Here is a 13,228-nt window from a genome sequence, read left to right on the forward strand (position 1 = left end):
ATTGGATTGGATTGGATGGAGAAGCAATGACAGACTCGGATACGGACCACACCACATTTCCAAGTTGAGCCCCTGGAGGATTTCCTCTTTTAGTCGCTTCATACAGAAGGAGATATCATGGATGTTTCCTATGCCCCCACCCACGGAGGCGCCTATATCACATATAATTTACCGTTAAGTCTGTGTAGTTCATTACAGAGGAGCTATCTCACGGTGAGATGATAGAAAGCCAAGAGTAACGGCCGAGAGGATTCGTCACACTGATCATGCATTACCTTGTAATCTGAAGGCCTTCGGACTGAGCAGCAGTCGCTTGGTAGGCGAAAACCCAAGAGGGCTGCAGTGTCATGAGAGGTGTAGTTTACTGAATGTTACCGTGAAGAAATGTCATTCCTTTTCCCTCCTATTTGAAGGCTGCCTAGATTGATAAGAACTAAAAGAAAAAGTTATAAGTGATATTTTACAAAAGACAAACATTGAAAATTTACAGCCAATATACACCTAATCATAATTAATTTAGATTCATCTACATGATATTGAAATGACACTAAAACTGCAGTGAGGTCCTTTAAATTTCATTTATAGACCAGGATGATTATGAATTCCACACTAGCTATATGAAATGAAATGGCGTATGGCTTTTATTGCCGGGAGTGTCCGAGGACATGTTCGGCTCGCCAAGTGCAGGTCTTTTGATCTGACTCCCGTAGGCGACCTGCGCGTCATGATGAGGATGAAATGATGATGGAGACGACACATACACCCAGCCCCCGTGCCAGAGAAATTAACCAATTATGGTTAAAATTCCTGACCCTGCCGGGAATCGAACCCGGGGCCCCTGTGCTAACCATTTAGCCACGGAGCAGGACACTAACTATATACATGGTTCCTATGAATACTCAGGGAAACTTTTACAGCGAGTAGACACACTTATTATCATACTGCCGTATCGACCTATACCTTATCATTAGATTGAATAGAAAAATGTCATAAAACTATGTGTTAGATAAGTGAGAATTCTGTAGCATTTTTGAAATGGTAATACTCCGTTAAAATAAATTGTATTATATTAGATAGAAAAAAATCTGTTCACAAAATGTGTCTAGCGAAACAGCTCTAGGTACAACAGTAAATCCCTCGATGACCGCGAGCAGACGACAGAAATTTGTGACGCAGCAACATAAACTGCACAGTCATATCTCGACTGAACAGAACAAAGAATAAAGCGACTGTCAGCCGGGATATACGCTTCCATCAACAGAAGTGACATTAAATGTAGCTTCGGTGTTTTAAATTGAAAATAAAACATACACAGACACACACTCACTACCATGCATACATACGAGCCGACAAATTTAAATGGAGTTTATCAATCGAGATAAAAGCTGCCGGCGAAAACAAATATCATCCACTAATTAGTGGTATGGAAATGTGATGAGCCACAATCCAGTGATTGGAAGTCTGCAAAGCGTGACGCAGGAAATACCGCCGCTGAGTGCTGCACTCCGATTCCGTATTCAGACAATTGGGGCATTCTTAAAACGAAATCCTACTCCATAAGATATACAACGGTCTATACGCGCAATTTATTAAACTCATCGCACAAAAAATTAGTAACCCTAGTGTGCACGCACAGATGGATCGTTAAGCCTGTACAGATGACATTCATTTTTCAAGCGGACAGTGAATGTCAACATGGGTAGATGTAAGGATCTACCAGAGTGGTAAAAAGGGGCATGGTGTTTGGTCGTGCCCATGGCCATACGGTGCGTGAAGTTGCTAGATTTGCTGGTGTGTCGCAGCGGACTGTTGAACGTGTCTACAAGCATTGGTGTACTACACGTGTCCACGAAATACTACGTCAGAATTGTGGCCGAAACAAGATCCAGACTGAGAGGGACCGGAGACGCGTTTCACGGCTTGTGAAACAAAATCGCTTCCAAACCCGACAGGAATTGCTTCAGTCAGTGAATAGAGGTCCATCCCAGCGAGAGAACATTGCGACGGGAACTGCATGCAATGAACATTTGGAGTTGGCCACCTCGCAAGAGGCCATTGCTCACACAGGCACTTAAAGCTGTACGTCTTCAATGGGCTAGAAATCATCGAACGTGAACAACAGCTGACTGGCGGAACGTACTGTGGTCCGACGTATCACGTTTTTGCCTGTATTCCAATTAAACACGTCGTCCAGTGAACCGAAGGCCAAATGAAGCATTTCATCCTGGATGTGTGCAGGGCAAGCTTCAAGCCGAAGGTGGGTCAGTGATGTTTTGTGGGTGTTTTTCGTATCATGGATTGGAGCCGCTCACTGAGGTGTTTATTTAAACATTCTGCATGATAAGTTGTTCTCTTTCAGTCAACATCTGCATGATGAGTATGCTATACTGATACCCCGATTTTTCAAGATGACAACAGTAAAGTTCATCGGGCTGGACGCATATGTGACTGGCTTTACGAACATTCCCCCGCCCTATTACATATCGATTGGCCTGCGAATTCACCTGACTTGAACCCAATTGAAAATCGTGAGACATGGAACAGCGGGTAAAATGCCGACATCAGCATCCCAGAAAGTTGGTAGAAATGCGCGATCAAATCCTCAGTGAGTGTCTTAACATGAATGGGACGTTCGTGCACAACCTTGTGGACTCACTTCCTAACCGAATCCAGGCGGTAATCGAGTCCAGAGGCGGAGTTACCCGGTATTAAATGATGTTTGTAATGATTTTCTATGGGTTCCTAATTTTATGTCCGGTGAGCTTATCACGTTCAAATATTACAGGGAGATGTAAATATATCCCTCCGCAAAGAGCGGGAGTCAGGAAAGGAATCTACCGTAAAACTGGATCAAAACCGTAAATGCCAAACCCAACAAACTGAGAAAAGGGCCAAGAATAAGAAGAGGAAGCAGAAGAAGAAAAAAGATCCGGATCTCCGTTCAGAATCACTTCTTTCATGCTGTCCACGGCAGGCGTGAAGCGATGTTATGATGTTTTACTCGTAGTTGATCATCCTACTAAGTTTCGTTGCATTTGATACCTTCGATACACCACGTTCCATTTAACAAGAAATATTATTAATTTTTAAGGGTGAGAATTTTATTTTAAGCAGAATGAGTACTACCATTAAGTTTTTGATGTCTTAATTGGTCTAGCAGGTTTCATTGTCATCGGCCTGGTCCAAGTCAAACAGTTCCTAGTGATCGAATAATCTAATACTTTTAATTCGAATAACCTCCATCCGATTATTTAAATATTCGAATAACTAATCGATAAAATAATCGAATGAGTTTCAAGTATCATTCAGTTGAATCGCATAGAATAAACAGAATCGTCATGAATAAAATTTTCGGTTTAAGTGTGTCGGATGGATAATCGTTCGAACTGCCAACTCTAGCGAACTGGAGTCTTTCTGAATTTCAAAGCGACTAGCAACTTAACCATTTAGAGAAAATTCTGGCGAATTTTAATTTATGACGATAAATTTGGTAAGCCAAGTAGTCAACACTAGCCTTGCGCTTCACGTTATTGCGTGATGCACTATCTTAATCTGTGCATTTTAAGTAATGACATCTGAGTGCATGACTCATTCACACGTGTAGAGCATGAGTTCATACGAGTTCCGAAAGGCTTTTCAGAGACAGATACTACCATCCACAGACACATTTGCTGTAAGGGGATGGAGGTAGGTGGTTTTAACTTCCCCGTGATGAGATTGATGAACTGATGACATATGCATAGCTTTTCATTCGATTCTTTCAAAAGCATTCACTATTCGATTGCCTCATTCATTCGAATCGGAAAATAATTGAATGGAAAAAAATCGAATTATTGAATAAGATGAAATAATCCAATAAGCTATTATTTTCTTTTCGATTATCCCAACATTAACAGTTTCCTGCAAGTGCCAAGGCTACGGACAGTGAAAGTCTGACTACTACTCTCTTAGGAAACGCCATAGCCTGCAGGGAGATGACTTTGCTTCAGTGTTTTTCAATTAGTAGAATGTTAGTTCATGCACGTGAGTTTAGGGCGTTGAAAATGCGGCCTTTACCATAGCAAAATAATATTCCCCACCTCTCATTCAACAGATCTATGTCTCAAATATCCCACGAAACTGAATTCTCAATAAGGAGACATAACTAAATATCTTGTTCAACATGACCACATATTACTGAAGAAAGTTGATAGTCTAATCAACTAGAATCTCGACAATAACAAAGATTGAGCTTTAAGAGGTCCCGCGGAAGGATTAATAATAATACTAATATAATACTTCATTTCTGGAATATTAGAGCGTGTAATGCTTATAATATGCAGACGCGTTTCGAACCTGCGTCTTCAGAGCAATAACAAAAGATTTTATTGGAAAATGTCATTCCATACTAACCAGACTCAAGAGAGACACGTACTACACATATACTACTTCGAGATATGGGTATGAAATCTCTCACAGGAAGGTGCTGGCTTATAATATGGTCAAGTAAAAGTAACTTTTGAAGCTTGCCTAGCATCTTCGGAAAGAACAAATCTCTGTTCGGCGGATATTAGGCTTGGACAACAAGAAAGGTTGGCAGGGAAAGAATCAACACAAGGGAAAGATCTTCGGACCGGTATTTCGCACAGAAACTGTATGATGAAGGAGAAAATTGCAGAACTGAACATTGAAGAGACTAGTCATTTTATATAGACAAAAGCGATACAATGGCAGGACACGTGATCAGAATGGTACTACTACTACTACTACTACTACTTACGACCTGCTTTACGTCGCACCGACACAGATAGGTCTTATGATGACGATGGGACAGGAAAGTGCTAGGAGTGGAAAGGAAGCGACAGTAGCCTTAGTTAATGTACAGCCCCAGCATTTGGCTAGTTCATACCATGAAAACAGGAAACCACGGAAAACCATCTACAGGACTGGCAACAACGGGGTTCAAACCCGCTATCTTCCGAATGCAAGCTGATAGCCATGTATCCCAAACCGCATAGTCAATTGCTCCTTACTACTACAAGTATTCATTCATTCCCTAAAGGGGGAGCCGTGTTTCTTAGAGGGTTACGCCCTCTTTCAGACCAGGAGATGTGCCACGGTGATTTGTGATTTCGGGAAGGATGAGGTGGATGCGGCTGTGGCCTAGACTAGGAACTATCCCGTCATTCGCCTTAGTGCAGGTGAATGGAAAACCACGGAAAACCATTCTCAGGACAGCTGGCGGTGGGGACCAGCCCTTGTCCTTCTTCTGAATGCAGAGGTGTAGAGCCACAGCAGAGCGGTTTTCACCGGTCCTCTGTTCGGTTGGTCGGTCGGAAAGGAGAGGTGTAGAGCCGCGGACCAGCCGCGGCCATCCGGTCACTGCACCCGCCGAACAGACTGACCGTCAAAGACCGTATCTGTATTGTAAAATCACTCGGGAGAAGATCAAGAGTAATACCAGGGTCTAGATGGTATGATCGGAAACTTGATCTGTATGTGTAACATAGAGTATTACATCCTTAAAATATATATACAGAGTGCATAGTTGCATCTACTGGCAGCTTTGATTCTAAATCTTCCTCCACTTCGTCTTACACGTTGTGTGGCTCAGACGGTAGAGTGCTGATCTTATGAGCTCAAGCTCCCAGCTCTGTCTCATGTCGGTAGATTTATTGGCACGCAACCGAAACCCTGCGGGACAAAATTTCGGCACTCCAACGTCACCGAAAGTCATAAAAGTAGTTACTGAAGCGTAAAAACAATACCAATCAACCCAATGAACATTATTATCAGACATCATAAACCTAAAGAAAAACTATGTCCGCTCATACTTCCGTATGTGAAACAACGGCTCTATAGCAGAACAAATTGGGTCAGAGTCAGTGGAGTATACATAATTTCGTCAAGAGAGAAAGAGGGAGGGGGGTCATTTTGGAAACTGGTTATTCAAATGCAATTTAGTATTTTAACTATGTTTATTACTACTACTGAAGTTTATTATCATTATTATTATTATTATTATTATTATTATTATTATTATTATTATTATTAGCGAATTATCCCAGTATTGGGAGGACGTTAAGCAAATAACTTAATTCTTCTGTGGGTTCTTCTTGTAATAATAATGTTATTTGTTTTACGTCCCACTAACTACTCTTTTACGGTTTTCGGAGACGCCGAGGTGCCGGAATTTAGTCCCGCAGGAGTTCTTTTACGTGCCAGTAAATCTACCGCCACGAGGCTGACGTATTTGAGCACCTTCAAATACCACCGGACTGAGCCAGGATCGAACCTGCAAAGTTGGAGCCAGAAGGCCAGCGCCTTAACCGTCTGAGCCACTCAGCCCGGCTGGTTCTTCTTGTGCCCCGTGGTGTAGGGGTAGCGTGCCTCCCTCTTACCCGGAGGCCCCATGTTCGATTCCCGGCCGTGTGAGGGATATTTCCTGGACCTGAGCACTAGTTCGAGGTCCACTCAGTCTACGTGATTAGAATTGAGGAGCTATGTGACGGTGAGATAGCGGCCCCGGTCTAGAAAGCCAAGAATAATGCCCGATAGGTTTCGTCATGCTGACCACGTTACACCTCGTAATCTGCAGGCCTTCTGGCTGGGCAGCGGTCACTTGGTAGACCAAGGCCCTTCAAGGGCTGTAGTACCACTGGGTTTGGTTGGGTTCTTCTTGTGTTTCCAATAGGCTTTCATTCTTTCCGAGAATTCTTGTTTACGTTCTTCCGACCACATTGCTCTGTACTGTTTTTGTTGTGGTTGCTTTGATGTAGCTTTCCAACTTTTTACTTTGTGTCTAAAGATGTCTCTTTCTAGAATGTATTATGTTGGCTTTTTTGAGGTCCTTTCGAAGTTCGTTAATCCATAATTCGTCTTTTCCTAATGTCTATTATTATTATTATTATTATTATTATTATTATTATTATTATTATTATTATTATTATTATTATTATTATTATTATTATTATTATTATTATTATTATTATTATTATTATTATTATTATTATTATTATTGTACCGGGCGGTACACCTCCACACCGCTAATTCAAAATGTGCGCCAGTTGAAACTCCTCTGTTGGAGGAAGTCTGAACTTTATCTACGCTATTAATTCTCTACTTTCTCTGAAGATGTCACCACATGGAAAACTTTGAGTTTTTGAACTGTGTCATTTTTGATGTGTTTTTGTTTCGCTTGAAGTAAGAAGTGTGAACTTTCTCTTCTAGAGGACACTACTGAAGATCAACAATAGTGCAACCTAGTGCGCAGTCAAAGAACTATTTTGTTGGAGAAATTTTTATTTCAAATGTTTGTTCTTTGCTAAATTTCCTTCTGTTATTGTTTAAGTTGGCTGTATACCCCTCTTTTTCCCCTTGTTTTAGATTTATCCAATCCCGAATTTCTTTGAGTTTTTTCTCGACCAATCCGATGTATCTTCCCCCTACTTGGATATGTTTCTGAACCCTAGCCAATAAAGAATGTGCGGGAGGGTGTTTTCATTCCCCTAATGCCTAGAAACTTCTGCGAGAGGATATAAACTGCTGATTTTAGGGTCTCCGGGCCACTTCTGTTCCATCTTTCAGTGTATTAAGTACATAGCAGGAGGCGGGAAGTGCCTCTTTCCTCGGCAGCGGTCAACAACAAGGTAATGGCCGATTAATAACTTCTTTCTTTGCTAGCTCAGCAGTTTAACTCTCGGGGCGGGTTCTAAGCTTTCCACCATGTAACCGTTTCCTAAATGTAACTACTCTTTTCATTTATTCTCTTTTAAAGCTACATACTGGGATAGAGAGTGCTAACCCTCTCGAGCTCCCACTCATATTGTTTTGAGGTGAACTTATTTTTCTCAACCTATTCTTCGATAACGTAAAACAAATTGTTCTCTTCTTAAGTCACCTCTTTAGTATGGGATTAGCCCTTGTATTAACGGCCTAGTGCCAAGTAGGTCTTAATCAAAGTGTATTAGGAGTGCAAGTTCGCCTCCTCTCAAATTGTTATTTTAGAGGTCATTTAATTAACCTGCTTTTCATTTAATAGACCTCAGTAGATTGGGTATTTTACCCCTGTGTTTATGTCCGTTGAGGACAACTTGAAGGTGGAGTTTGGTGTGGCCTGGGAGAGGCTTAAATTTGAGAGCGAGTGGCTCTTTTGAAAATTGAGTGTTGTACGCCTCGTGGAGGCTTTTCAGTGCAATTTGGAGCAAGGGCTCCTAGGCATGAATGGGGTTTTCTGCCCCTCTGTGGAAACTTGTGTTTGGGGTAAAACTGAGCTGATTGCCCAAGCAGTGTAAAGTCAGGGCGCGAAGCCCAAATTCTGTAAATATTGTAACTACCCTTTTGATTTGCTACTTTGTACCTGCCATGCTTGTTATTTCTTTGTTTTTGAAAAGAAAATATAACCTTGTTAAATTTTACATTAACTTTGATTCCGTAGTTTGAGACCCGTTCACGTCCGCACCTTCTTTCACGCATAACTACCACGGATATCTCCGTAACAAGTGGTAGCAGAGCGTGGTTGAATGGGTCTCAATTTAGCCCCTTTTGACGGCTAAACATTGTTTGTTCCGAACTCTAACTATTTTCCCAGTTGCTGGAATTTTTTTGAGTTTTTCAAAATTGTTCTGTCACCATGCCCGGCCCTCGCGATGTTCTCCATCTTAACTATTTGCGCAAGGAGGAGTTGATCTATGAATTGACTATTAGAAATGTACAATCTGGAGGCACGGTTGCAGTAGACACAAACAAGCTTAGAGAGTCCCTAGATTTGCCCATTTCCATCCCCAATTTGGGAGAGAAAGAAATTGACGACTCTCTTTCCACGATCACGGAGAATATTACTGGGCTAGCTTCTGTAGTTAGTTTTTTTTTATGAAAATGATCGTTCTCCTAATCAAATTAAGCGTGTGCAAGCTAGGCTGTTTCATTTTTCAAATAGAGTTAACGATCTATTGTCTCTAAAGTTGAATGACGTTCAGAAGAAGGAAGCTAGTACGCTGCTTGAAAATATGTCTGAATTATCTAGCAAGGTCACTCAATTGTTAACAGGGGAGGTTCCTCCCAAAAGCGATCTACCCACCATAGTGAATGTAGGTAGCGAGGAAGAGCCTCATAAGGGAGAAGTTAATAGAATAACCGTTGCTGCTCAAACTATCTCTGCCCCATTGGACAACGAATCTGAACGCCGTGCATCGTTGAGTAACATCCGTTCGGAATTAACTTCCTTGCCTTTGAAACCTATACCTACTATGTCACCCGGGTTTAGCAGCTTGCCTCATCCATTGGCAATGTTGCTCAGAGGTATCTCTAAGTTTTCGGTTAATACCACCAGTGAAGTAATTTCATTTTTAAGATTTCTGGTTGAATTTCAGGATCATGCACTTGTGTTTTCTCTTTCTCCATGTCAAATTTTGCAAATTATCTATCCGTATGCTATTGGTATTCTCTCAGATAAAATCGTAAGAGCCATTGCCGAGCAATCATCTATTGAGGATTTCCATGCCCACTTGCTAGCTAACTTCATCCCGGCTAGGGCCAGGTCCTCCCTTATTCAGAAGTACTATTATCGTGTACAGCGCTTGGATGAGAACTTGGCTGATTTCATACAGGACATTAAGTTTTATACTAGGGTGTTTGCTCTGCACTTCCCTGAGGACCAGATTGTACAGGTTATTGTAGAAGGCATTTCACCATCTTATAGGTCATATTTGTGTTTCGCGGCGTGCCCGCAAACTTTCTCTGAACTTGAAGCGTTGGCCGTCTCAGCGGAAGGAGTTAGGTACGCTGATTCTTTGCGTGTGGCAAAAGAACCCCCTCCTTCGTTTAGTAATACTCGGCCTCCACCTCGCCGACCAGTCACACCCCGTAAATGTTATGCTTGCGGGTCGCCTGACCATCTTCGCAATAAATGTCCATTGGTCAAAACTAGTAGGGCAAATAATGGAGCTGGTTCAGCACAAGGCTGTTTTAAATGTGGGGCTTTCTCACATATCGCCAAGAATTGCCCAAACTCGAATAGCACCCCCTCCTGCTCAACTTCTGGTGCAAATTCTACCTATGCCAATAATAAAAAGTGACTAGTGGCTTCGGCTGAGTCGACTAATCCATCTTCCCGAGACTCAGCCCCTGGTAAACAGGTTGTAAATTCAGGGAACGAGCAATTTTCAAATTTATCTTTTGAAGGTCCCAAAGAGTGTCTTAGGATTGCGGCGGATTCCCCCGCACCGGTTCCTTTTCTTAAGATCGAGTTAAATAACGAGCCTATAACAGCTCTCTTAGATTCAGGCAGTGTTTGTTCGATTATTTCGGCTGAATGGTATTCTAAATTGAAATCTGTTTGTAAACTACCTGACTATGTCTCATCTCCTGTTCAATATGTTTCGGCTAATTCATCCCCATTAGAAATTCTCGGTTCCTTTTATATCAAAATTCGTATTTTTAAATTCACATGGAAAGTTAAATTGTTTGTGGCCAAGCTCTTGTCTTGCCCCATTATATTGGGAGCGGACTTTATTTCTCACACTGGTCTTGTGCTCGATCTTCAGAGTAGGTCTTGCACTTTCAAATTTGCCTCTAATTGTAACATCCCTTTATTAAAGTGTAATTCTGCATTATGTTCTTCTATTTCGCCTACCCAGGATGAGATGTTGTTAGACCTTAGACATCTACCTGAGGAGCAGGCTGATAGTATTCGCAAATTGTGTCAGTCGTTTCCCGAGGTGTTCTCTGATACTCTTGGTGTTACTGACCTGATCGAATACAAAATTGAGGTCACGGATTCGATTCCTGTCCGTTTTCCACCGTATAGGCTATCTCCACCTAAAATGAAGGCTCTGAAAGAAATTATCGATCAGATGTTGAAGGATGGTATTATTAGGCCCTCTAAGTCGGCGTATTCTTCGCCTATTTTTCTAGTTCCGAAGCCCCAAGGAGGCTTCAGGCCTGTCATTGATTATAGGGCTCTCAATCGGAAGGTGGTGTTGCAATCTGTGCCCCTTCCTGACCTTCATTCTTGTTTTTCATGGTTTCGTAAGGCCAAGTTCTTTACTATCTTGGACTTGAATCAGGCCTACAATCAAATTCCCCTTGCCGAAGAGTCTAAACACCTTACAGCGTTTGCCACGGACTGCAATTTATATGAATACAACCGCGTGCCTTTCGGGCTCCCCACGGGAGCAGCTGTACTCACTAGGCTACTAGATAGGGTCTTCTCCGACATCAAATTTGAGTACTTATATCACTACTTGGATGATGTCGTCGTATTTTCAGAGACTTTTGAAGAGCATCTAGATCATCTGCGAGAAGTTCTCGATCGCCTTCGTAAGGCTGGGTTAACTGTTAAGTTGTCCAAGGTTGCCTTCGCTAAGCCCTCTATGTCTTTCCTAGGGCATATTGTGTCACCTGATGGTGTAGCTGTCGATCATTCTAGAACACAGGCCATCCGTGATTTTAAACCTCCCAAGGACATTAAAGGCATCGCCAGGTTCATTGGTATGGTGAATTTCTTCAGGAAGTTTATTCCTAACTTCGCTAATAGAGCGGCACCCTTAAACCTTCTTCGTAGGAAAGGCATCAAATTTGAGTGGGGACCTTCTCAACAAGCCGCTTTTGAAGACCTTAAATTAGCACTTTGTAATGCCCCTGTACTTGCTATGCCTGATTTCTCGAAGAAATTCATCGTCCAAACCGACGCGTCGTCGTCAGCAGTAGCGGCAGTCCTTCTTCAAGAGACTGAACTAGGGAGGCGACCCATCGCCTATGCATCTAGGACTTTGTCGGCTCAAGAAGCCAAGTATTCCATCTATGAGCTCGAAGGTTTGGCAGTCTTATTCGCCTTAGAGAAGTTCCGTCTCTATCTGGAACATGTTAAATTCGACCTGGAGACAGATAATCAAGCCTTAAGCTGGGTCTTAGGTAGGCCGCGTCGTACTGGTCGTATAGCCCGTTGGGCCATCCGTATTTCTGCCTTCCAATTCGATGTCAGGCATATCAGAGGTACCGAAAATGTTGTTGCTGATGGACTCAGTCGTATGTTTTCAAACGACGTTCAGATCCATGAACCGGTCGACCGTTCATCACCTCCCGAGTCCACACTATTTGATGTTAATACCATCTTAACGGATGCCCCCATGCTCTTTAGGGATATCGAGAAATACCAACGTGAAGATCCGACGCTGGCTCCGATAATGGAAACCCTTTCTTCTGGGGAACATGTTGTCCCTTATGTTCTGCGGAATGGTGTTTTATGTTGCCCTTCGAGGCATGACAAGATGATGAAGGTTGTCGTTCCAGCTGTTCTTGTGCCTATGATCTTCAAGTACTATCATGAGACACCATTAGGGGGGCATCTTGGAAACTTTAAAACTCGTGAAAAGATTCGTGAAAGGTTCATCTGGAAAGGTATGGACGGTGAAATCCGTGAACTAGTAAAGGCTTGTAAATCCTGTTTGATTAGTAAACCAACCATGTCCACCAAGGTAGGCCTTTTGTCTTCCCATCAAGCGTCGCGCCCCATGGAACGCCTGTACGTTGATTATGTAGGACCCTTCCCCCTGTCAAAGGGTAATGCTAACAAGTTCATCTTTGTATGCGTAGATGGTTTTACCAGATTTTCTTGGTTATTTCCGACTAAGCTGGCTACCGCTCAGTCCACCATTACTTGCCTAAATTCTATTTTTGCTTCTTTTGGTCCGTGCCAATATATTGTGTCTGATAACGCTAAGGCGTTTACATCAAATCTTTTTCGTAAATTCTGTTTTGATTTATCCATCTCTCATGTAACTACTTCCGCTTATTACCCTCAACCATCTCTGGCTGAACGGGTTAATCGTAATCTCAGGTCCGCACTTATTGCCTATCATCATGAAGATCATTCCAGGTGGGACACGTCCCTGCATTGGTTAGCTTTTGCTTTGAATTCGGCGGTTCATGAATCACATAAATTCACTCCAGCCCCTTTAATGTTCAAATTTGTTCCCAACTCGCCGCTCTCTAACCTCTGGTCTCTGAGTGACATTCTACCCGAGACAATAGATCCGGATAACATTAAAGATCTTTGGAAGAAGGCTAAAGCCAATCTTAAGGTATCTCATGAAAAGGTTAGGGAAAGGTATGATCGTGGACGGAGACCCACCACTTTGAAGGTAGGTGACCAGGTGATGGTCAAGAACTTTGTTCCCGCGGGCAAGCTTGCCCCCAGATTCCATGGGCCATGCATTATTCTGGATTTCCTTACGCCGGTTACCTTATT

This window comes from Anabrus simplex, chromosome 3 (assembly GCF_040414725.1).
Source record: "Anabrus simplex isolate iqAnaSimp1 chromosome 3, ASM4041472v1, whole genome shotgun sequence".
Lineage (NCBI taxonomy): Eukaryota > Metazoa > Arthropoda > Insecta > Orthoptera > Tettigoniidae > Anabrus > Anabrus simplex.